At 58.0% G+C, this 23598-nt stretch overlaps 1 protein-coding gene across 3 annotated transcripts in view; it reads left to right on the top strand.

Moving 5' to 3' along the window:
* The window catches only part of MED26 (mediator complex subunit 26), a 48964-nt gene that overhangs the window by 17439 nt on the left and 7927 nt on the right, over positions 1–23598 (top strand). The gene's annotated exons all lie outside the window — the stretch shown is intronic.

The following is a 23598-nucleotide window of genomic DNA, read 5'->3' as shown; positions in this document are numbered from 1 at the left end:
CTGAGGAGTGAAGCAGTGGATGGAAGATCTCTCTCTGGCTCTCCCTCTCTCTCTCTGTTACTCTGACTTTCAAAAAAATAATTTTTTTTTTTAAATTGAATGACATTAGGCACCAGGAGTTGCCACTTTTTCTGTAAAGAGCCATATAGTAAGTATTCTTGGCTTTGGGGCCGGTGCTGTGGCACAGTGGGTTAACAGTCTGGCCTGAAGCACCAGCATCCCATATGGGTGCCGGTTCGAGACCCGGCTGTTCAACTTCCTGTCCAGCTCTCTGCTGTGGCCTGGGAAAGCAGTAGAACATGGCCCAAGTCCTTAGGCCCCTGCACCCACTTGAAAGACCCAGAGGAAGCTCCTGGCCCCTGGCTTGGATCGGCGCAGCTCTAGCCGTTGTGGCCATTTCGGGAGTGAACCATTGGATGGAAGACACCTCTCTCTCTCTCTTCTCTGCCTCTCCTCTCTCTGTGTAACTCTGACTTTCAAATAAGTAAATCTTAAAAAAAAAAAGAAAGACTCCGTTAAAAAAAAATATTCTCGGCTTTGCAGGCCATAAGGCGGTGGGTCTCTGCCCCAGCTCTGCCTGCCTCGCCCCAAAGCAACCAGAGCTAGCAGGGGTGCGGGTGCTCCTGACCATGCCAAGAAAACTTGTGATCATTACGTCGGTGGGCATTCCACCCCAGCAGTGCCAGCGCTGCAGAGACTGTGGAAAACTGAAGTGAAAGATCAGTCTAATATGAATTTTTTTAATTTTGTTTACTTGAAAGACAGCAAAGAGAAAGATAGCTTCCATCTACTGGTTCACCGCAGAAATGGACACAGCAGTTGGGGCTGGACAAAGGCGAAACCAGGAGCTTGGAACTCCATCCGGGTCTCCCACGCGGGTGTGGGGGCCAAGCACTTGGACCGCCTTCCGCTGCTTTCCCAGATGCATTAGCCGGAGCTAGATTACAAACAGCATTTGGGACTTGACTGGCACCCATATGGGAAGCTAGTATCACAGTGACATGAACTTTTTGAAGTTTTTTGTATGCCTGAATTCAACATTTTTTGCATTAAAATAAACTGTTAAGTCTTCCATGAGCTTTTTTTTTTTTTTAAAAAAGATATATTTACTTGTTTGAAAGTCAGCATTACTTGCAGAGAGAGGGAGATAGAGTTCTTCCACACACTGGGTAGCCCCTCCACCCGACCCAGATGGCTGCAGAGGTCAAAGCTGGACCAGGCCAAAGCCTGGAGCCGGGAGCCTCATAGGGGTCTCCCACATGGGTGGCAGGGACCCAAACACCGGGGCCATCTTCCACTGCTCTCCCAGGCCGTTAGCAGAGCTGCTGGGACGCAAACCGGCGCCCACATGAGACCAGCATCGCGGGCGGCAGTTTTTTCCGCTGTGCCTCAGTGCTGGCCCCTCCATGAACTTTCTGAAGTACGCGTCTGTGTAAAATGAGCAACTTCAGTCGACAGTGTTAAGGATATGGGGGTGGATGTGCACTTGCTGACATGGTGTTGTTGAGTGTGGGGTTGGGAAGAGCTGTCCCAGCAGCACGCCCCCCTCTACACACCCCCCTCACTGACAGCCTCAGGGACCTAGGTGAGTGGTGTCTCTTGAGGTCATGCCCGCCTTCTTTATCATGGTAACTCACTGTATTTGTGTTTTAATACTGGCACCCAGGATTCCTGGAATTCCATGGATATTCTCAAAGACTTGTGGGTGGGCCCTTGTCCCATCACTGGACCAAGTGCCCAAGGACCCAGTGAGCTGCCAAGGGCAGAAGTACATGGCTGTGTGCAGGCCTGGAGCCTAGCTCGCTGGGGCACAGGCGCAGGCCCATGGTCCAGTACGGCAGCCCTGCCTTTGCAGGTGCTGCGGGAGTTCTGTTGGTTGTAGCTTCTGTCGGCCATGCTCAGGGCCCCGCCTGTTGGGTCAGAGTGAGCCGGCCACCCCTGAGGTGGGACAGGAGGCTGTGCTGTGATCGCTGTAGTGAAATCGGAAAAGACCCCCTAAAATTTACCCTGAAATGTGGCCCCTTAAAGTTCCCTAGAAATGCTATCCGGGGTGCCACATGGCTACTGGAATTTGGGGTGCCTTATGATTTCACCACAGGCTTATTACCAAATCCCCAATATTAATAAGCCCGAGAGGGTTCTTGCCTAGTATTAGAGAAGAATTCTAAATACCGACACAGATAAACAAGGCAGCATGTTAGGTTTTAAGCTGTTATTTAGTAAGAAAGGTGCATAAGAGAGTGGGAGCTTTATTTAAGAGAGAGGTGAATAGGGGTTCATACCGAGCACCAGGAAGCAGCCACGTGGATGAGCATCTAGGCCAGGAAGCCCTGGGCACACTGTGCCCTAGGCTTTTAGCCCACTCCAAAGGGGAGTGGTTAATTAACCTGATTGGCTGGTGGGCACCCCGGTGTGGCCAGGTAGGGGAATGAGACCACACAGGGGCGTGGCAAAGGCATCAGGTAGGAGCATGAGGTCACATGGGGGTGTGGTCTTCCAGTTCACGAATCTGATCAATTTTAACCTGTATGCCTGCCTACTTCAGCAGGAACTTCGTTGCTGAGGTGCCCTTCTTTCCTGGCCTTGTGGTCACAGAGGAAGCCCTCCTGTCACCTGTGACACTGGTCATTTTTGCCGTAGCATCGAGTACAGTGTAGAACCTCGTTTGCGTGTCCGTTGCCCCCCTCTCCGTGTGAATGCAAGCCCCACGAGGGCAGGGCTCCCTCTGCCCCAGGATGTCCTGCGGAGCGCGTGCAGCGTGCTTTTCTGTTCCTGATGGCAGTGACCTGTGGGGTCTGTGCGTCCTGGCTGGAGCGGATCCCACATGCAGCTGGGTGGGTCTGGCTCCCATCTCCAAAGGTCTTCCCGATGCTGGAGGCCAGCGAACCTCCTGCACGCCCTCCCCGGGAAACTTGAGCAGCTCCGTTTCCCTGCGGTAGCTAGCGTCGCCATTGGCCAGAGAGGATCGGTGTAGGGTTCAGCGTGGCTGATGTCTGTGGGTCCCCAAAAGGAGCCCCACGGCCAGTGCACCTTCAGGCGGCTCATCTACTCCTGAGGGCACGAGTCGTGGCCCCGCCCCTCCTGTCGGTCTGCTGATGCCCCTTCTGTGGGGAGCTGGGTGGCTCCCCGAGACATGGGGAGCTGCAGGCTGGCTCTTTCTGGTTGCCTGCCGTGCTAGGCCCCTCGGCAGGACTGAGTGGAGAGGGAGGAGGGAAGCTGGCCTCCTCCAGAGGGAAGGGAGTGATGGGTTATTCCTGCAATCTGCACACAGGACGCAGGCAGAGCTGCGGCCCCTGTAATGGGGCATTGGGGGGAAGACCCGGGAGGAGAAGCGGAGGAGGAGAAGCGCTTTGTTACCTGCAAGGCACTGGGCAGCCAGCGGCTTCTGTTTAGCCCCTTCCTCCCAGCCCCTCAGCCCCTCCCACCTTCCACCCCCACCCCACCTCTCCTCCCCGCTGCCTGTTGTGCCCTTCTCTTCTGTGTGGCTGGGGTAGGGGTGGGGAGCCCAGCTCACACCACCTGACCCACGGAAGTTCAGGCTGTGGCCAGCGCGGACATCCTGTCTGTCACACACCCTCACGCAAGGGCGGGCATCATCTTAGACCAAGGACTTGTGGCCTTGTTCGTGTCCTGCCCCTCTCTGATGTTTTCCTGATTCTGCCCACCCCCCACACAGTCGAATGCAAATGTCCGGATTTCAGGTGTACATTTCTCAGTGGGAATCTTGTGCCTTAGGTAGCAAAGTGCTTAAACTCCAGGTGAGACTCACACACGTTCCACAGTCCTTAACCCGTGTACCATAGCCGGGGGATAGAGCATTTCATCATTAACAAGGCTCTCATGGGGCCGGCGCTGTGGCACAGTGGTTAATCCTCCACCTGCAGTGCTAGCATTCGATATGGGCGCAGGTTTGAGTCCCGGCTGCTCCACTTCCAATCTAGCTCTCTGCTATGGCCTGTGAAGTCATTGGAAGATGGCCCAAGTGTTTGGGCCACTGCACCTGTGTGGGAGACCTGGAAGAAGCTTCTGGCTTTGGATCAGTGCAGCTTCGGCCGTTGCGGCCATTTGGGGAGTGAACCAGTGGAAGGAAGACCTCTCTCTGTCTCTCCTTCTCACTGTCTGTAACTGTACCTCTCAAATAAAATCTTTTGTTTAAAAATATTTTATTTTTATTGATTTGAAAGAGCCACAGAGAGAGGTAGAGACAGAGAAAGAGAGGTCTTCCATCCACTGGTTCACTCCCCAATTGGCCGCAGGGACCAAGCACTTGGGCCATCTTCTACTGCCTTCCCAGGCCATAGCAGAGAGCCGGATCGGAAGAGGAGCAGCCAGGACTAGAACCACACCCACATGGATGCCGTCGCTTCAGGCCAGGGCACCAACCAACTGCGCCACAGCACTAGCCCGTCAAATAAAATCTTAAAAAAATAGAAAGCCCCCTCTCTTACTCAGGGCCACTGCCACAGCTGCCCCCCACCCAGCAGTGCACCCTGGTGTGGGATCTCCCCCTGCAGTGAGAGGGCAGTTCTGTGACCCTACCCGCAGATGAGAAGGCCCGGCTCAGAGGCTCTGGGTGGACACGTGTCCATCATCCCTAGCCTGGAGAGTCCCCACGCTCTGTAAAATGCACAGCACTTCCCAGTGTGACTGTAGGGTTCTGTGGGACGTTGGCACAGCACGTGGCTCCTGGGGCTGGGTGAGCTGGGTGGTAGTTGTGGGTCCTTCCCTGCTCTCTGTGGCCAGGGTGGCTGTTATCATCCAGACCAGGACACTTTTAGATGAAGGAGATGCTAGCAGGAGCTGGTGTGGCACAAAGGGCTAAGCGTCTGGGTTAAGCCCTAGCTGCTCCACTTCTGATCCGGCTTCCTACTAATGGGTCTGGGAGGCAGCCGATGATGGCCCGAGTGCTGGGGCCCTGCCACCCACGTGGGAGACCCAGATGCTGCAGTCATTTAAGAAGTGAACCAACAGATGGAAGACTCTCTCCCTCTCCCTCTCCCTCTCCCTCTCCCTCTCCCTCTCCCTCCCCCTCTCCCTCTCCCTCTCCCTCTCCCTCTCCCTCTCTCCCGCCCCCCCCCCTTTCAAATAAATGTAAAGAAGAAGAAAAGATGGGGCCAGCATTGTAGCACAGCAGGTTAAGCTGCTGCCTACGGTAGTGGCATCCTTATGGGCTGTTCTACCTCTGATCCAGCTTCCAGGTACTGCACCTGGGAAAGGAGTGGAAGATGTCCCAAGTGCTTGGGCCCCTGCTCACACATGGGAGACCTGGATGGAGCTCCTGGCTCCTGGCTTCCTCCTGGATCATCTCCAACCATAGGGGCAATTTGGGGAGTGACCCAGCAGATGGAAGACCTCTCTGTCTGTCTGTCTGTCTCTGTCTCTCACTCTGCCTTTCAAATAAATCTTTAAAAAGAAAAGAAAAATTACACTGGACAACAGGTGTAAGTAGGTGTGACCCAGCAAAGCAGGCCTCTCTGTCTCTGCCTTTCAGGTTAAAAAAAAGATTTTATAGATCTATATCTATACTTATCTATATATCTGATATATCTATATGTAGATATATCTGTTTGATATTCCCTGCTTTTAGTTCTTTTGGCTGTATCTAGAAGTGGGGTTGCCTGTAGCTGCTGCTGTTGGTTGCGATTGGAGAGCTTGCTGGGGGCTGGGGGTGGTGGGGGCAGGAGCAGGATGCCAGCCTCAGGTCCCATGAAGAATTGGCGGGAGGAGAGGCTGGCTCTGGGGGGTCTGCTGGGTGTGAGGACGACCATCCTGTGAGTGCACGCGGTGACTGAGGAGGGGCAGTGCCGGTTCTAGCCACAGTTCTGTGGCTGAGGGTGGACTGTGCGTTCCTGCGTTCCGGGCGGCACCATGTTCTCCTTTCAGTCAGTGATGTGCAGGTGTCTGTAAGAGTGGAAAGTGGTGACCCGCGGGAAGTCCATGCCCAGCGTCACCCACCCTCCCTCTGTTCCCACTGATGGCCTTCGTCCCCCCCCCCGTGCACACACACAACCCCCTTCCTCACGGGCCTGCCGCCGAGAGCCCTGAGCCCTGCTGTCCCAGCACCCCTCCTCGTGCCCACACCTCGCTGCGCCGCTGGCTGACGCCTTGCCTCTGCCGAGCTCTCCACCAGGCAGCCCGGGTGAGCTATTTAAAACTGCAATCTGACCGTGTCACTCCTGGTGCTGAGCATGGCCTGGGATCCATCACGAGGCCTGCTGTGAGGCCCTCCTCTGCCCTCTGGCCACACTGCTGTCCCATGCCCCGGCCCTTTGCATGTGCAGCCCCCACCCCCACCCCCATCCCCCGCTGTGTCCTCACCTCCCAGGTCTGGCCCGCAGATTCCACAGAAGCCTCCCTGAGGGCTCCCTCTGTCTCCCTACTGGGAATGGCCAGGGTCACGGCCCCTCCCACCCACTCTGTTTGATGTGCTCTGATCACGCCTCTGCCTGTCCAGTGAGGCCAGGAGTGCCTTCCAGGCTGTGATTGGGTTTTATCTACACGGCCCTGAGAGGCAGCCTAGCATGGCTAAAGAGCCAGTGCTTGGGAGCCAGGCCGCCCGGGCCCCAGACCCAGCGGATGACCTCAGCCTTGCTACTTGGAAAAAGGGGTGTTTGTCTGCAGGGCTCCGTGTAGGAATTCCTTCACGGGTAAAACAGTGCCCGAGCAGCCTCCTTCTTGGGGGCTTATCCTCGCAGGTCATGGGAAGGAAGACCCCAGAGACCTGATGACCCTGTGCTTTGGGGACTTAGCCAGTGCGGCTGAGACTCAGGGCTCCCAGGGGCCGCTGGGGTGGGCGGAGGTCAGGTTCTCTGTCAGACACTTGGCCGAGAGGTGTCCGTTGCACGTTGTTGGAGGGACCCTAGGGGATTGCTGGGCATAACTGGGAAGAGGAGCTCCTTGAAGTTCTGAGTTGAAGCAGTTTCCAAGGCCAGATCCAGGTGACATGGTTCGATGCCGGCAAGAGAGGAGGAGAGGTGGTGTTTGCTGTCCCTTAACTCAGCCTGGTGGGAGTCCATCTGTGCCATCGTGGAGGTGGGGCAGAGGAGGAGCCAGTCCAAGGCTGTGTGGCTGGAGGCGGGAGGGGGCCGCTGCTGGGCACGTGGCAACAGGGTGCCGTGTGACACCCGGGGAGGGCACACGACAGCAAAGGGGCTCCTGCTCAGTGCTCCCCTCCTGCAGTTGCTGGGCACCCCCTCCCGGCTCCCCGTCTCACAGCCGGGCGTCCTTCCTCCCGTGTCAGGCAGTGGAGGTCAGGGTTTGAATTCACACCCGCGTGGGTCTCACTTCCCCGAGCTGCTGCTTTGTGGAGCCCCAGGGCGCACCTTGGCACCTGCCGGCTCTCTGCAGTCCTTAGAGCACCTGTGGCCTCCACGCACTGCTCGCTCTACTGATGAGGCCCAGGGCAACAGGAAAGGAGGTGGCTTGTCCAGCCCCCCTGGGGGAGCCCGTGCTCTAGCAACATGGGTGCTGTGGCTTTGATGGGGCAATGGGGGGCAGCAGGGATGGAGGGAACGGGGTTGCTGGAGAGCTTGGGATACTGCTCAGGGGTGGTGGGAACTGCAGCCCAGCTCGGCCCCATCACCCCCACCTCTTACCCCTCCCCCCAACCCCGTGCCCACGCCCCTGCAGTTCTGACCCCCTGAAACATTCTGCCTGATGCCACCCCCTGCTTCCTCTTCTGAGTGTCCCGTGCAGGGTCAGGCACAGGCAGGCGTCAGATGGAAATTGAAAGAACACCTGTCACTCCAGAGGAGGCCCGGAGAAGGTCCCGGGGGAGTGCGGGGGTGCACGGGTCAGGACTGGCAGAAGGGCGGGAGGTGGCAGTGCTTCTGGGGTTCTTGGGTCCCCTCACCCCTCTCCTGAGAGCAGGGTGAGGGCGGCCAGTGTGAGGGAAGGATGGCCCTGTCGCCCCCGTGGCTGCCGCTGCCGGGACGTGCGGTCCGCGTTCTGCAGGTCCCCAGGCACCTCCGCTGCAAGTCCTGTTTGCTTTTTCATGAAAGGCCTGGAGTTTGTTGAGGGGAGCAAAGTCTCAAGTTCGGCTGTGGTTTGAAGAGGGACTGCCAGTAAATCCAGCGCTGCTGTGGGTTGGGGGATCAGTGAATCCTGCCGTGGAAGAGGGCTTGATGGGTTTGAAGGTGCGTAAACTTTGATAGCCATGTGCTTGTTTAATGGGGTCCTGGGAAAAATGGAAGCCAGCAGTATCGCTCCAAGCCCAGAAACTGTTGCTTAGAATGACAGTTAAGTGGGAAAAACATCTAAAAGCCCAAAAAAATGGTCCGGTGCCACACTGGTCGAGGTTGGACAGCAGTGGGTCTCCCCAGCACTTCCAGGGACTGTCTGCGATGTGTGTCCCTCAGGGGGCAGCCGGAGAAGCCTAGCTTGGGCAGAGATTTGATCTCAGCTGTTTCCCGGCAGATGTTCTGTGTTTACTACGAGTTCCGTGTGTGTTGTAGTCATTAAGCATATCCATCAACGTTGTCCCCATTCTTAGCCACTGGTGGGCTCTTTGTATTGGCTTTGTTTATTGTCTGCACATTCTCTCCTTAGCAGCCCACCCTGGCGCTTCTTACAGACAGTGCGTGTGGCTCAGGGTTGGACATGAAGTCCGGGGTCCCTGCGGGGTGGCAGGATGGTGGGGCGGGAAGACAGAGGGCTGTCGGAGACGGCGGCTGCTGGGGGTGCGGTGCGGCAGCAGCGGTGGAGGGAACCCGGGCAGATGGTGACTAATGCCGTGCTGGTGGCAAATGCCGTGGGAGAGAGGAGCAGACTCTGGACCTGGGACAGAGCTGGGCGTGATGTGCCCCCAGCAAGTACTGCTGGTTAGGGAGGACAGCGGAGTGCATTTGGGGGGCAGGCCAGGCTGTAGCCCTCGTGTGTCCAGACCCACGTGGGACTTGAACCGAGGGTGTGGTTTGTGTTTGGACCTGCCCTGGGCTGCAACGCCCTTGCACTCCGGATGCACCAAGGGTGTGGTGGGAAAGCTGCCGTGGAGGAGGTGGTGGGCACTGGACTGCCTTGGTCGGCCGGCTCAGTGTTGGTGTTCAGTAACAGTGTTACCTGTTCAGGAGGGACAAGGTGAGATGGCCGTAGTGAGGCAAGTTCTTGTCTCCAGAAGGCGCTGCCAGAAGGCACCGGGAGAGTGGGCCTTCGAAAGGCTGTGGTGGGGCGCTCTGCACGGAGGGCGGCTGAGCGGGGCCATGCCGCGTACTGGTGACTTTGTCCTGCTGGGCTGCTCCGGACGTGGATTCAGGCCCCGCGCGCCTGGGTGTGGTGGCAGGCGAGTCCTTCTCGTCCTGTGAGCTTCACTCCTCACCTGTGAAGTGAGGTCACGTTTGCCGTCAGGGCTGTTCAGAATGGAGATTGTGGTCGCCAGCCAGCAGCGCTGGGTGCAGGGACACGAGAGCAGCCACTGGGGCTTCCGTACAGTGTGAGCGTCCTAAAAGCACCCAGAGCTGCTGGAGGAGGACCCAGGCTCAGCCTTGCTGTTCTCGTGGGCCTGGGAGGTGCCTGTTAGCCTGGCCTTGGGCTTGGGCTCCGAGATCTGGGTCTGGGTGGCAGGGTCGCCATGCTCTTCTGAGGTCTGAATCTGCGGTGCCTCCGGTTCGCCCGTCCCTCGGCTGGTTGAGCACACAAGGGCCGCAGGCTGGGAGGCCAGGCAGACAGAAGGGACGGTGTGCCCTTCCTCTCATCTGGGGCCTCACTTTCCCTCTCAGGAGGGGACAAGGAGCACTAGAGAGGAGCATGATCTGTCCCTGCCCCAGGCATGGGGACGTCCTCTCCCCAGTTACTGTGACGGTGGCCCTGGCACGTGCTGGTCTCCCAGCTGCAGCTGAGTCGGAGTGGGGCAGCCTGTTTTTTTCTGTGTCTCTGCAGAGAGGCAGCCAGCACTGGCTCTTGACAGCAGAGGCTCCTGGCAGCGATTGTGGGTGCGGTGGCCTCAGTGCCAGTCCTGGGGACCCTTGACCAGTGTCTGCACTGGGTCCTTTCCCTCCCCTGCAAGAGTTCCCACTGCCACACCTGTGCAGAGCCCCAGGAGACACAACACAACACACACAGGACTGCAGGCGGGAAGGGCCCCTCCACAGAACAGCTCTGCTTTCTCCTTCCCTTTAACGTGGGCGCGTTGCACGGTAGAAGCTGAGACTTAGAAGGGCCGAAACAGCATCCATTGTAGTAAAAGTGTTTGGACTCCTGGGGCAAAGTTGAACCCATGGGAATGAATTCCTAAGGAAGAAAGGAAAGAAGAAAGTGCTTGGAGATGCTGGTGCCTGCGCTGGCTGCAGGGGGAGAGCCTGAAGGAGATGGACTGCCCCGCACTTGGAGGGGTGAGGGAAGTCGTGATGCATTTGTGGAGAGCTGGCTGTTGGACATGAGCTCGGGCAGATTACGTCACAGCGGGAAGAAGTGTTTGGGGAACGCGCGCTCTGCAGCCACAGCTGTGAGACGTGCTGGCTCTGGATGAGGACAGGAGAGTCACCTCGAACCACGGTGCAGGCTGCGCAGCGTTGCCTGGTTCCCAGCTTGCTTCCTTAGTTCACTGATGAGCGCAGGAGGAGCGGTTCTGGCCGACACTGGCCCCAAAGCCACTGTAGCCTGTGTCCCTTCTGTCACGCAGTGCTGCTCATACCACTCCTGGGGCTGTTGAGGCTCAAGGGAGTACCCACCTCACAGCAGCAGGGGCTCTGCAGATGTTCTGGGGGGCAGGGGGAGGGGTGCGACTCCAGATCCCGGGGTAAGGAGCGTGGACGGTCAGATGGTTAGCAGGTAGGGGAGCCCCGATGCAGGCAGGCAGGTGCTCATCACTGGTTGGGTTTGTGGTGGCCAGGCTGCAGGGCTGGCCTGCCCAAGGCACACCTGCTGCTCCCAGAGCTGAGTCCTGCAGGAGCGAGACCTGGGAGCCGGCAGCACAGGCACTCGCTGGGCCTTGAGCTGGGGCTCCAGGGTGAGGTCAGAGGACCCGCTCCGAGAGAGAGGCTGAGCAAGGGCTGAAGGGCCCCTGGCTGTGGTGGGGTAGCCTAGGTAGAGCTGTTTCGGGCCGCAACAGGCGCGTGGAAGCCTGTGTCTGGGTCTTGCCCAGAGCCATGCTGTTGGCATTTTCTGTTGTGGGGATCAGTTGGGTTTGGCACCTGCTGTACGACAAGGTGGAAAGCACAGACTTCAAGAACTACGTGTTCAGGGCTGGCGCTGTGGTGAAGCAGGCAAAGCTGCCGCCTGTGACGCTGGCATCCCACCCGTAGGGGAACCAGCTGGTGGCCTGGCTGCTCCATTTCTAATGCAGCTCCCTGCTAATGGGCCTGGGAAAGTGCAGGAGATAGCCGAAGTGCTTGGACCCCGCTACCCCCGTGGGAGACCTGGAAGAAGCTCCTGGCTCCTGGCCTCAGCCTGTCTTCTCCGTGGCTGTTGCAGCCACTTGGGGAGTGAACCAGTGGGTGGAAGATCTCTCTGTCTCTCTCTGTACCTCCGACTTTCAAATAAAGAAATCTTAAAAAAATTTTTTTCTTTTTCTAAAAACAAGGGGTTGGGGCCAGTGCTGTGGTGTAGCGGATAAAGCCGCAGCGTGCAATGCCAGCATCCCATATGCGCACTGGTTCTAGTCCCAGCTGCTGCTCTTCCGATCCAGCTCCCTGCTATGTCCTGGGAAAGCAGTGGAAGATGGCCCAAGTCCTTGGGCCTCTGTACCCGGAAGAAGCTCCTGGCTCCTGGCTTTGAACTGGCTCAATTCCGTCCATTGTGGCCATTTGGGGAGTGAACTAGAGGATGGAAGACCCCTCTCTCTCTCTCTCTCTGCCTTTCAAATTAAAAAAAAAAAAAAAATTAGGAAAAAAAAAATGAGGAATTAGGTACTGAGGGAGTGCTGTTAGCCAGTGGTGTGTGGAGGCAGCGTAGTGAAGCCCCCAGTGCCCCTCCGTGCTCTCCACCCACGTGTGCTTCAGATCACTGGAAAGCGGACCCCTCTCCTGGCCCACATGGGCTCGGGCACCCAGCAGGGCCCCGCTCTGCCTTGGACTTGTGGTGACGGGGCATGCATCTGTCTGCAGGCCTCCATCTTTTGACATTTAGCTGGGGGGTTGAGGGGGTGCTTCTGGCCTCTTGGTTCGGTTTTGTTGTCGCCTCTCTACCTGGGGCATGCAGGTGCGTGCTGACCAGGGTGTGGAGCGGTTTTCCCCGGCAGCACCTGAGGCCGCTCGGTCCCCAGTAGGGAAGATGAGGAGGAAGCAGTTGCTTTGGCTCTTGGTAGCAAGTGCCCTTGTGGTCAAGGAGGCCCTTGACCTTGCCCACACCCTTGCTGCTGCCTCGCCAGGCGGTGCTGCCATCCTGCGACGGCTGCCGGGGATAGTGATGCATGGTTTCCTGTGGCTTTGAGTCTAGCTTTGTGGAAATCTCACGTGGCTCCTCCTCTCTCCTCATGTAGCCCAGTGGTCGCCAGGAAGGTGAGTTGGAGAAAATGTGGTCCTGGTAGCTCCCAAGGCCACTGCATGGTGGAGGGAGACTCTCCCACAAGCCCGCAGGCCCTGCTGAGCAAGCATGTTTGCCTGACGGGCCTGTGCCCCCACAACCACAGCCTCAGTAGGTCAGTAGGACAGGCAAGGCGCTGCCACCTGCTGGGTCCAGCATCCCTGTGCCTGGCTGAGATGCACCCTTTGCCTTGGCCTTCACAGGTGTGGGGTCCACTGAGAATTGCTCTGTGTTCCCATGACCCTCCATGGTGGGCAGAGCAGGTAACAGCTGGACATGGCACAGAGCAGTTTTTATTTTTATTTATTTATTTTTTCAAAAGATTTACTTATTTATTTGAACAGCAGAGTTTACAGAGAGAAAGAGGAAGAGACAGAGATCTTACATCTGCTGGTTCACTCCCCAAATGACTTCAACAGCCAGGTCTGGGCCGCTCCGAAGCCAGGAGCTCTATCCTGGTCTCCCACGTGGGTGCAGGGCCCAAGCACTTGGGCCATCATTTGCTGCTTTCCCAGGCAGAGTAGCAGGGAACTGGATCAGAAGTGGAGCAGCTAGGACTCGAACTAGTGCCCACGTGGGATGTTGGCATTGCAGGCAGCGGCTTTACCCACTGTGCTGCAGTGCCGATCCCAAAGCAGTTTTCTCTCTAGACCCTACCTTGTGTCTGCAGATCCCCCCACTGGACACAGAGGAAGAACCCTGTAATGTGTGTCAGCAGCGGGGTGAACATGGTGCCAAGCATCCGAGCTGATGAGCACCAGTGAGCGGCTGTGGTGTGTGAGCAGGCGGGGGCTCTGAGCCAGCACCCACAGTGAGCTCCCTTGTCTCACACTCCAGAGCTGCTGGGGACTCGCCCGTGTTTTCTGCACAGCCCAGGGGAGAGGGTGCGAGTGAAATGTACTTCTGGTGGGTTCCTTACCGTTGGCTGTTGGATCCGTGAGGGTCAGTGAGGACGCCTGGAAGACTTGGAGGGCCTTGGAGCCAGTGTCTACCCATGTGTGCATAGGTAGGCTCTGCACAGTCAGCACCTGACAGCCAGGTCTTGTGCGAGTTTGGCCTTGGGGGTGGGGTAAAGGCTTGACTTGTGTTTTTAAAACCCAGGACTTAAGGGCTTGGTTTGTGGCCAAGCCGGTTAAGCCACCGCCTGCAGTGCCTGCATCCCATGTGAGCAGTGCTCCACTTGGAATCCAGCTCCCTGCTAATGTGCCTGGGAAAGCAGTGGAGGATGGCCCAAGTGCCTGGGGCCCTGCACCCACGTGGGAGATGCAGATAAAAGGCCTGGCTCCTGGCTTCTGCCTGGCCCAGCCCCAGCTGCTGTGGCCATTTGGGGGAGTAAACCAGTGTATGGAAGATACTCAAGAATCTCTCTCTCCCTCCCTCCCTCTCTCTCTCCCTCCCTCCCTCTCTCTCTCCCTCTCTCCCTCCCTCCCTCCCTCTCTCTAACTCTGCATTTCAAATAAATAAAATACTCTTAAAAAAAAAAAAAACTCAAGGATTAGCTCAATTGGCTAATCCTCCTGGCGCCGGCACACCAGGTTCTAGTGCCGGTTGGGGCGCCGGATTCTGTCCTGGTTGCTCCTCTTCCTGTCCAGCTCTCTGCTGTGGCCCGGGAGTGCAGTGGAGGATGGCCCAAGTCCTTGGGCCCTGCACCCCATGGGAGACCAGGAGAAGCACCTGGCTCCTGGCTTCGGATCAGCGCAGTGCGCCGGCTGCAGCGCACCTGCTGCAGCAGCCACTGGATGGTGAACCAACGGAAAAAGGAAGACCTTTCTCTGTCTCTCTCCCTCACTGTCCACTCTGCCTGTCAAAAACAAAACAAAAAATAAAAAACAAAAAAATACAAAAAAAACCACAATGGGACCAGGATTGTGTTGTGGGTAATGCCGCTGCTTGGGACGCTGGCATCCCATATGGGCGTCAGTTCTTGTCTCGGCTGCTCCACCTCCAGCTCGGCTCCCTGCTGATGGTCTGGGACAAACAGCAGATGAGTGCTTGGGCCCTGCACCGGTGTGGGAGACTGGGAAAAGGCTCCTGGCTCTGGCCTGGCTGAGCCCTGTCCGTTGTGGCCACCTGGGAAGGAAACCAGCAGAGGGAAGATCTCCCCATCGCCCCTCTTGTAGCTCTTTCAGATGAAAAAAATAAAAATAAATCTTTTTTGAAAAATAGAAATAAAAAAAAATTTTTTTGCTGCCACCTTTTGCACAGCTGTATTCCAAGGCAGCTGATTAGAACTGAGACAGCATTTTGCCCCGCCCCGACCATGTCCCCGGCGGTGTCATCCGTGCAGCCCCCAGAAGCCACTCGAGTCCTTGCTGGGGCTGTAGCAGAGCGATCTTTGGAACACTGGCTCTGGGGTCTAAAGAAGGAGCCACCTGTTCCGCCGGAGCTCTGGGAGCTGAGATGGGGGGTGCAGTTGCTGCTGGCTGTGGAGCTGGGAGCATGGGGTGATGGCTCCCTGTGTCCTGCTGGGGACCTGGCCTGCTGCGTCGGGCTCCTGTTTGTGAGGGATACGCGTGACGTGTGCTGACGTCTGCTGGGAGGGGCTGCCCAGTGGACAGGACTGAGAGCCCCCAGCCCATGCTTGCCGGTGCCGTTGTCCCCTGCAGTGGTCGTCACTGGTTGTGGTGGCCTGCCCCCCACCAGCACGGCCGTTCCCTGTCCTCCCACCGGGAGTGCCTTGTCTGGACCCTGTCACACCCCTCTGGGAAGGGCGTTCTCTGAGACTGGCGTGGGATGGATAGAGCCCCCAGCTGGCCTCGAGCTCTGTGCAAGGTGTCCGGTGTGTAACAAATCTTCCCAGGCAGACGAATCAATTAATTCACAGGCTTTTATTGGGGTTCCACTCCTGGATGAGGTTCCACGGCCCCAACAGAGCAACAGAGCGGGGCCGGGGAAGTCGCACGTCAGAGATTGGGAGAGCTCCTTTTATAGATTCAGGGCATGGGGGTTAAAGGTTGGGGCGGGTCTGATCCTCATTGGTTGACCTTTAGGCACCCGCAGGGACCTTGACAAAGACTTTTCTTCCCCGCAAGTACAGGTAGGGACTCTCCATTCTGGAAGTGTAGGCCTTCCTCCTTGCGGATCCCAAAACTACCATTCTGTGGGCTCACAGAGCAGATCACACACACGCACACACACACACACACACACACACACACACACACTCCTCCCTTGCAGCTCAGGTCAGCGGGAGGATTGGATGAGGCCACACCTAAGGGGGCTCCGGAAAGCAGGCTACAGGCTGTGCCGGCAGCGTCACGGCTGCAAAGCCCCCACATTGGCTGGCCAGAGGAGGTGTCGGGGCTACCAGGTGGCCTGTGGTGCTGTGCAGAGCCCCGTCCGTGTGCCATCTCTGCGCAGCCATGCACTGCTGAAGCACAGGGATGTGGCCTAAGAAACGCGTCACTCGGCCATTTCACTCTTGCGCAAGCATCGCAGACTGTGCTTGTGCGAGCTAAGATGGCGGTGACGTCACTGGGCCGTCGTCGTCAACACGGTCCACTGTAGACCAGCGCGGCATCCTGGCAGAGAGGTATCAGAAAGTTCATGGGAAGTAGAATTAAAGGATGAGTTTATCTTGGTGCCAAAAATATTTAGTCTTACTCTGAGCACTTTTTAAATAATGCGTATTTCCATGAGCTTTCTGGAGGTCTGTGCGTCCGCTGGCGGGCGTGTTCTCACGCAGTCCTGGGTGGAGTGGAGTTGTGCGTGTCCAAGCAGCTCCCTGCTGCCGCTGCTGAGCCTGAGCCGCACTGGGAGAGCAGTCAGGGTGCAGATTAGCATTCTCAGGGGAGTCAGGATTGCAGCAGGGGCAGGCCCGGAAGCTCCATCGTCACAGGAGAAAGCCAGGCGGACGCGGGGGAATCTGTCAGCCGCACCAGGGCTGCTGGAGCAGCAGCGGGAGGTTCCCGGTGACCGCGTGCTCTGTGGGTTCGGAGGAGAGGAGGCTTGACTTCAGGTTTTTTGCAGCGGTTGGTGGCCCCCGGCCTGTTCTGTGTGCTTAGGATGTTGGGACTCCAGGTGAGGCCCGAGGAAACCCCCAGGTGGCCTGAGGAGGGCGCGTGCCTGTGAGGTCAGCCCTCACTGGCTGCTGAGGGTCTTATTTTGCAACCACAGCCCATCTCCTGAGGGCTGGGGCCTGGCTCTGAGCGTGCGAGGCCCGACACAGAGTGTCCTGGGAGGAAAGGCTGGAGGCAGATGTGAGGGGGAGCGCGTCGTGTGCATCCTGGCATTACTGTTCCGTCTCCGTGACACCCTGGGGACCCTACACGACAGGCATCCTCCTACCACTGAGGACTTCCCCAGGGGCTCTTCCTGCCGAGCCCAGTGGGCTCTGATGCCTTCTAACAAAGAAGCCTGCTGGTGGCCTCCCCGCCCCCGCCTTGCCCGGCACTGCCCCCAGAGGTTCTGTTCACAGTTGTATTGAGGTACGGTTGACATACAGTAAAGCAGGCACGTCTGAGATGGACCCATCTGGTGCCTGTTGACGTGCAGGTGCACCTGTGACACCTCCCCGCAGTGCAGATGACAAACTTATTCGTCGTTTACAGAGGCTCCCTCTGCCTGGCTCCCGCCCGCAGGCAGCCACCGCTCCACTCTGTGGCTGTCAGTTCTCTTGCCTCATTTAGAATTTTGTGGACGGGGGAGCATGCTCCTGTCAGTCAACACTGACTGCAGATTCATGCGTGTTGTGGTGGCATCGGGGCACGGTGCCACAGCCGAGGAGCATGCGGGTACAAAACAAGGTTCCTGCAAAAATGGAACTTAAGGATAAGTTTATTTTGGCACACACACACAAAAAACACCAGCCCATGCATAGTGTTTTCATAACATGCATTCTGCATGAGCTTTCCGAAGACCCTCCACGCTCCACTTCGTGGGTGTGCTCTGGTGTGATGACACGCTGCTGGGTGTTGTGTTGTAGGAGTCTGCCAAAGGCCGGCAATGTTGCATAACGGGAACTGCAGCGCCGACATCCCAGATGGGCACTGATTCGAGTCCCAGTGCCTCCACTTGGATCCAGCTCCCTGCTGATGCACCTGGGAAAGCAGTGGAAGATGGTTCAAGTGCTTGGGCCCCTGCACCACCCACGTGGGAGACCCAGAAGAAGCTCTTGGCTCCTGGCTTCAGACTGACCCAGCTCTAGCTGTCGTGGCCTTGTGGGAAGTGAACCAGCGGATGGAAGATCTCTCTCTCTCTCTCTCTCGCTTGCTCTCGCTCTGCCTCTGCTTCTGTCTTTTAAGTAAAATAAATAAATCTTTAAAAAAAAATTTGCCAGAACATCAACCAAGGTGATTATACCATTTTGTATTCCCACCAGCAGTGTTTTGTTTTTAAAGGTGTATTCATTTGAGAGGCAGATATATGGAGAGAGAGAGAGAGGTCTTCCATCCAATGGTTCACTCTCTAAATGGCCACAGTGGTCAGGGCTGGGCCAAGCCGAAGCCAGGAACCGGGAGCCTTTTCCTGGTCTCCCACATGGGTGCAGGGGCCCAAGCACTTAGGCCGTTTTCCGCATTAGCAGGAGCTGGATAGGAAGTGGAGCAGCCGGGACTCAAAGTGGCACCTGTATGGGATGCTGGCGCCTCAGGCCGAGGCTTCGCCCACCACGCCCAGCGCCGGGCCCCCAGAAGTGTTTGAAGGTTCCAGCCACTCCACATCCCTGACAGGACTTGATCTGGTCGTCTTTTTAACTGCGGCTGATGCGGTAGATAGGCAACGGTGCTCGCGGTGGTTTCAGTCTGTATTTCCCTAACGAGTCATGATTCCTGCTCTCTTCAAGTGTTAGCCACCCGTGTCTCTCTGATGAAAGATCTGAGTGAATTTTCAAATCAATTGTACATCCCCCCGCCTTGGTTTCTTGATGGGATGATTGAGTTGGAAGTTTCTTTAGATAACCTATATAAGCCCTGTCTTGGATATATGGATTGCATATATTTTTTTCCAGTCTATCTTGCCTTCTCATTTGAAAACTTTTTTTATTTATTTGAAAGGCAGTTGGAGGGAGGAAGAGAGAGAGATTCTCCATCTGCTGGTTCACTCCCCAATGGCTAGAGCTGGGCCAGGCCAAAGCCAGGAGCCAGAAACTCCATCAGGGCCTCCCATGTGGAGGCAGGGGCCCTCCTCCGCTGCTTTCCCAGGTGCATCAGCAGGGACCTGAATCGGAAGTGGAGCGGCCGGGACTAGAACTGGCGCCCGTGTGGGATGCCGGTGTCTTCTCATTTTATGAAACAGTGTCATCTTCTGAAGAGTAAGATTTTCAGTTTTCTGAAGTCCGCTTTATTCTCTGTAGTTTATGGTGTTTGTGTCATGTTATAAGTGTTTGCCAAGCCCAAGGTCACTAAGATTTTTCTCCTAGACTTTGCATGGGTTAATGTTGTGGGGCGAGGAGTGGGCTTTCTCTTTGGCAGGTGGGTTTTGTGCACGTGGCCTGCCAGCCGACGTAGCCTACCTGTGGAGTTGCCCTTGTTGGGCAGCGCCGAGCCTGTGTGTGCGTCTGAACAGACTGGCCTTTCTGTCCCGCTGCTGTGTTCGTCTTCGCTCCAGCGCCACGTTGTCGGGGTGACCCCTCTGGAGTCAGGCACGTGAGTCTCGCTTCCTTCCGTACAGAGTTCTCTGGCTGTTCCGGGGTCTTTGCGTTGCCACAAAAACTCTTCGCTTCTGCCTGAGCTTCTCCAGAAGGTCGGGCCGCAGTGTTGCGTGGGCCGGCCCTGACTCCGTGCGTTTGGGGGAGAACTGGCATCTGGATGGTCTGGAGTCTTCCTTGGGCTGGGGCGCGTCTCCGTGGAGATGAGTGCCGTGACCTCTCGGCCACGCTTTGACGTTTCGGGGTTGAGGTCGTGCCTGTCTGTGAGAGTTACCCTGAGTCCTGAGCATTGTGAAGTTGCTGTTGGAAGTGGAATTGGAATTCCGGCTGCTTCCGAATGTTTGTCTACGTAGGGAATAAGGGGCATCTTACTCACGGTGCTTGTGTCCAGCTCCTTTGTTCTGTGTGTGCTCTCCAGTGACTGTCACGTCACCTGGGAATAAAGGCGGGTTTACTTCCTCCTTCCCAACCTGGATGCCTGGCCTGTCTGTTCCTTGCCTCATTGCAGTGGCAAGAACCTCCTGTAGGAAGCTGAGTCAGAGTGGTGAGTGTGGACGTCTTTGCCCGCACGCCCGCCGTTAGGGGGAGATGCATGCGGCGCCATCCTGCGGCAAGGCTCTGTCAGTGGTGGTATTCCATGGGGATTCTGAATCAGACAGCATTCCTGGCCTGCCTCGAGTTTTTATCAGCAATAGACCCACGTGGTCTTTTTTTTTTTTTTTAAGGTGTTTATTTGAGGTGGAGTGACAGAGTGAGAAATCTTCATCCACAGGTTCACTCCCTAAATGGCTGCCACAGCCAGGTCTGGGCCAGGGTGAAGCCAGGAGCCAGGAGCTCCATCCACGTCTCCCCCATGGGTGTCAGGGGCCCAAGCACTTGAGCCATCTTCCACTGCCTTCCCAGGTGCGTGAGCAGAGAGCGGGATTGGAAGTGGGGCAGCCGGGGCTCAAAGCCATGCTCTGGTCAGGAAAGCTGGCATCGCAGGCAGGAGTAGATCCAGTTCTGTCAGCGCGTTCTCCTGCATCTGTCAGGGCGCCAGCTCCGAGGGTTTTCCAGTCCTGCCTGCCCTGGCTCCCTGTCTGGGCTGTCCCCTCTCCCTGTGCAGACAGGCAGTTCCCCTCCCCGGGACTGCCGTGTCCGGCCGTCCCCAGTGCTGCTTGCTGCATGGGGCAGGTGTGCGCTGACTGAACGGCAGCAGGTGAGCTTAGTGAGGAGCCCGTGCAGCCAGCCAGGGCCCTGCTTCCTCCCTGCGCTGTGGGCGCTGGGGGCGCTGGGGGCGCTGTGGGCTCAGGAGGGACCAGGGTGCTGGCACACAGCTGCCTGCCCCTCTCCAATAACAGCCAAACGCCGTATCCATTCAGAAAGCACACAAGGTGTAGGTTTTGTTTTTGAAGTTTATTTATGTATTTGAAAGAAAGAAGAGAGAGATGAATCTTCCCGAAATGGTCACCACAGCCAAGGCTGGACCAGGCCGGAGCCGAGAGTCTGGAGCCTGGAACTCCATCTGGGTCTCCTGTGTGTGTGGCAAGGGCTTCCCAGGCGCGTTAGTAGGAGCTGTATTGAAAGTGGAACAAGGGGGGCCGGTGCTGTGGCGCAGTGGGTTAATCCTCCACCTGCGGCACCGGCATCCCATATGGGCGCGGGTTCGAGTCCTGGCTGCTCCTCTTCCAATCCAGCTCTCTGCTGTGGCCTAGGAAAGCAGTGGAAGATGGCTCCAGTGCTTGGGCCCCTGCACCTGTGTGGGAGACCTGGATGGAGCTCCTGGCTGCTGGCTTCAGCCTCGCTCAGCTCCAGCCATTGAAGCCATTTAGGGAGTGAACCAGTGGACGCAAGACCTTTCTGTCTCTCCCTCTCATTGTCTATAACTGCCTCTCAAATAAATAAAATCTTTTAAAGGGAGGGGGCGGTGGTGCCGTGGCACACTAGCTTAATCCTCTGCCTACGGCACCAGCATCCCATATGGGCACCAATTCTAGTCCCGGTTGCCCCTCTTCCAGTCCAGCTCTCTGCTGTGGCCCGGGAAGGCAGTGGAGGATGGCCCAAGTGCTTGGGCCCTGCACCCGCGAAGGAGGAAACTCCTGGCTCCTGGCTTCGGATTGGTGCAGCTCCGGCCGTTGCAGCCATCTGGGGAGTGAACCAGCAGAAGGAAGACCTTTCTCTCTGTCCCTCACTGTCTAACTCTACCTGTCAAATAAATAAAGAATTAAAAAAATAAAATGGAACAAAACCAGAACAACCAGCACTCAATCGAGCATGCTGATACGGGTGCCGGCACCACAGGCAGCAGCGTAACCACTGCGCCACAGCGCCGGCCCCAGCAGGCAGAACTTTTCCTGTGGACTGAGTGTTTGTGAAGCAATGCGCCTGAGTGACGCCCTCGTCCACGGCAGGGAAGCGCGTGTCCCTGAGAGCCACTCTTGTCCCCTCTGGTCGCCGCCATCAAGTCTTCTTGTCCCCTCCTGGTCACCGCCATTGAGTCTTGCCTGCTTTTGAGCTTTAGCCCAACACGGAGCTGCCACAGCGCCGGCCACGGGCTCTGAGAGTGACACTGCGTATCGTGAGCTGGGTGCTATGTGGGGTGGACGGAGCGGCCTTGTCCGTGCGGGTGGCTCTCAGTTGGGGCTTTTGGAATGCGGCTGCGCTCACCCTTCCCCGTGCACGTGTGCTCACGTTTCTGCTGGTTCTGCCCCAGAGTAGCATTGCTGGGCATGTCCGCCCTGTGTCCCCCGGTGGTGGTGCCCCTGATGTGGCTCGTCAGGGTCGGAGCTGCCCGCGTCCTCGCGGCACCTTGTGGGCTGGAGCACGGTCGCGCAGCCTGCCGGAGAGAGTGCCAAGCCTCACCAGGGCTCAGAGTCCCGTCTGTGACATGAACACAGGGACTTCCGGCCTGGCTCCCCAGCCAGCCCATGCGGCATGCCCTCTTGCCGTGTCATTCTGACTTGCCTGCTCGAGCTGTCCTTGTGAAGGGGCTGCAGCGGCGGCGGTGCCCACCCGTGGCTTCCGCCCCTGAGCCAACCTCAGGACCAGCCACGGCACCCCAGCCCTCACCAGGGGGCCTGGCATCAGGGGAGTGCCCCACAGCCGTATGGCGGCTGGGGCGGAGGCCCTCCTGCACCTGGCGGTCAGCTCCGTTCCTGATGTCCGCATGCCGTCATGGTTTCCCTGTGTCTGGGCTGGGGGCCGGGGCGGGGTGGGGGCCCCGTGCTGTGCTGCAGCTTTGCAGGGCTGCACTGCGTGGTCCTCGCGTGCGTTCTCTCAAGGGGCAGCCCAGGGTGCCGTGGCGAGCCTCAGCAGTTGTGCCTGGTGTCTCCCGGAGGTTGGTCCCTGTTCCCGCTCGGTGCAACTCTTCCGCGGTAGAGCCGGCTCAGCGCTGTGTGCGGGTCCCCTCTCGCGGGCCCCAGGTCCTGTGCAATCTCCTGTAGCTGGCATTCTTATTAGCGGTTTCTGGGAGAGGGGGAGTTGCCGCCGGCCCAGTGTCCTCACAGAGGGCAGAGGTGAAGGCCTCGGTGTGGCTGCCTCGCTCGCTTGCTCGCGCTCCAGTTGTGTCCACGTCGGAAAGGAAGCAGCTTGCAGGTGACATTCTGAGACCTGCTCTGCCCCCAGAGGGCCGAGATCAGGATTCTGAGTCCAGGGGCTGTGTGAGCCAGTGGGCCTTGGGCCGGGAGGAGCTGTGCAGACGTGAAGTGGGCGGGAAGCGAGGAGGGTCGGGGCGGGCGGTGGCTGCGGAGCGCAGAGCCGCCGCCCTCTGCTGAGCGGAGCTCCCACCTGAGGCCTGCCGTAGCTCTCCTCCCAGGGCCACCGTGCGTTTGCACGCCTGGGAACCTCCACCGCTGCCGCAGCAGCTTCCCATTTCTGGGCGACTCGTGGGGAGCAGCCAGGCCTCCGCCCGCTGCCCGCACCCAGGCTGGTGCTTCTGTCCCCGACCAAGGTTCCAAGTGCGATTTTGTGCTCGGCCCGTTGCTGCCCGTGGCAGGAGCTCAGTGCACAGGGTCGTCACCCCAGGGACGCCGACAGGCCGCCCAGAGGGCTGATACTCCGGGGGCAGCAGGCCGGCCCGCCAGTGAGGAAGTGCTTTTGCAGGTGGTCACTTGGTGGCTGTGACTGGGATATCCCCCCCCCCCCCCCCAGCCGGGCTGTTCTTCCTCTGGGAAGCCGTAATGAGGGACTCTGCCCCTGTGGGTTTGAGGCTCCCGGGGCGGCGGGGGGGGGGGGGGGGGCTGTGGAGGAGGCGGGAGCGGGCAGCGCTGGGCTGTGTGGGGGCCGCAGGGGCCGCCCCTCCTTGCAGTGACTTGCAGCAGAGGGAGCTGCCTGGGGACTCGTGGGGTTTGTCAGAAGCAGGAAGACTTGGGCTGAAGAGCACGGCTGGACCAGAGCACACACGCGTGCACCAGCGGGGCCCGCTTCCTTCCCGTGTCCGCGCACACACGGCGCATGCCCAGCCCTGTGCAGGCGGCCTCCTGCCCAGCACCACGCAGGCTGTGCTTGGGCGTGGAATGGGAGCGACGGCTTGCTCCCTGATGAGCACTTCCAGAGCTTTGCGAGTAAGTGGTTTTGTA

Source organism: Oryctolagus cuniculus, chromosome 16, assembly GCF_964237555.1.
Source record: "Oryctolagus cuniculus chromosome 16, mOryCun1.1, whole genome shotgun sequence".
In the NCBI taxonomy this organism is placed as follows: Eukaryota; Metazoa; Chordata; class Mammalia; order Lagomorpha; family Leporidae; genus Oryctolagus; species Oryctolagus cuniculus.
This window is presented reverse-complemented; position numbering and strand designations above follow the sequence as displayed.